Consider the following 2,110-nt stretch of genomic DNA (forward strand, 5'->3'; position numbering starts at 1 on the left):
CTCTTCACCACGACGGACCGGTACAGCGCCCGCTTTACAGCAGACGCTGCGCCAATCCGCCTGTCGATCTCACGCTCCGTTCTTCCCCCATTTGTGAACAAGATCCCCAAAACCCAACTTATTATTTATTATTAATGTGTAACTTTTTAATTGTGAAGTTATTCTTCCAGTGAAAAGTGTAAATGCGTGTCCCAACTCATTTTAAGTCTCACACGAAACCAAATACTATAACAGGGTAGCACATGGTCAAAGGCTAGACCATCTCATTTCACAGGAGTTTCATGCACCCTACCTGGACTGGGGAGGAAGTGGCCCATGTAGCCCAGGTAGGCTACGTACTCATAAGGACCCAGCCCATGTACTGTAAAAAATGAAATGTTGGATTTACTTAACTGTGTTATGTTACCTGGTTCTACTTAACTGAGTTGAGTAAATTCAAAGCAATGAACCAGTTTTTTAGCCAAAGAACATGAGTTTGTTGCTTTGAATTTACTCAACTCAGTTAAGTGGAACCAGGTAACATAACATGGTTAAGTAAATCCAACATTTCATTTTTAGAGTGTGGATTGAGGCAGCTTCTGGCTCTGAAAATACAACATGGCAACTCTTCAGAAAACCTAAGAAAAACTTAGATTTTTTTCTAAATTTTATTAAGTGGAAATTACTGGAGCCTCTTTATTCATTGTTATGTTTTTGATAATGTAAAATTTATGAAGGTTTAAAAGAGTGGTCTCAAATCTTGGTACTTGACAGCCACTATTCTGCATGTTTTAGATGTTTCTCATTGACACACCTGACTTGAATGAGTGATTAAAAGGCTTCTGCAGACCTGCTGAAGAGCAGGGAAACAACTAAAACATGCAGGATATTCGCCCTCGAAGACCAGGATTGTGGACCACTTATACAAAACTTTATGGTATACTTTTTGAGACTCAATTTGTTTTAAGACAACAGCAATGCACTGCTCCGCTTTGCTTAAACCAGCTCTTATAGTCTGGTCAGAATTAAACTCAGTTTCTCCAAACTGAAGTTATTCATTGAGCTATATCTAAGGTATAACATTAATTGTTCATGCCCAGAACCTCCACTTTAAATGATCAGAACCTTCTTTCCAAAATTTCCAGTTCCATATTTAGCCCTTGGACAGTGTTCAAAGCGATACTTGAGTAAAAGCACAAGTATCTTATCATAAAAATATTTTGCTAAATTGAAAGTCTTCTCTAAGAATATTACTTGCATAAAAGTCTTAAAGTATCTGATATTTTTTGTACTTAAGTATCAAAAGTAAATTTCTGACACAAAATCTACTTAAGTATTAAAAGTAAAAGTATTGAGTAAAAGTGAGCGGTTAAGATTTTCCTAAATGACATATATTGGGAGAGGACTTCTCAAAAAATATTTTTTTCTAATGGTGTGCAGCTGTGATGGACTGTGTACAAAGTAATACGGTGTCAGAATGGTTTATATTTATACTCCTCATCCAATCACATTTAAATTCACTCCATCGAGGAGACAATTTATCAGGATAGTATTTTTTAAAATAATAACAACTCGGAATGAAATAGGAGTAACAACTTTCTACTTCTTACCTAAAAAAATGTAAGGAGCAGAAAGTACAGATAATTGTGTAAAAAATTTAATGAGTAAAAGTAAAAAGTACGCCGAAAAATAATTACTCAAGTAAAGTACAGATAGGCAAAAGTTCTACTTAGGTAAAGTAACAAAGTATTTGTACTTGGTTATTTTACAACTCTGCCCTTGATTGGATAAAATGTAAACCAATGTACAATGCCAATACACTACTAGCTGCACAGTGTTATAGTTTATCTTCTAATCAAATCACAAAACATAAAAGCGGTAAAATCTATATTGTGCATATAACACCCATTTTTGGTATCCTGTCACACGTGTTCCTAAAATATTACAAGATTATCCATTTAGTTCTTCTAATGAACTGCTCCATCATCTTCCAGGAACAGCCAGGAAATCTTTGTGTAAACATGGCAGGCATCCACTGAACTGAGCCCCATCCAGGGCAGCCTGAGCGGAGCGGGGCTGAAACGTGATGGAGTAACAACCGGAGCGGCCAAAAAACAGGAGGGAGGGAGGG

This window comes from Austrofundulus limnaeus, unplaced genomic scaffold (genome assembly GCF_001266775.1).
Source record: "Austrofundulus limnaeus strain Quisiro unplaced genomic scaffold, Austrofundulus_limnaeus-1.0 Scaffold29, whole genome shotgun sequence".
Classification (NCBI taxonomy): domain Eukaryota; kingdom Metazoa; phylum Chordata; class Actinopteri; order Cyprinodontiformes; family Rivulidae; genus Austrofundulus; species Austrofundulus limnaeus.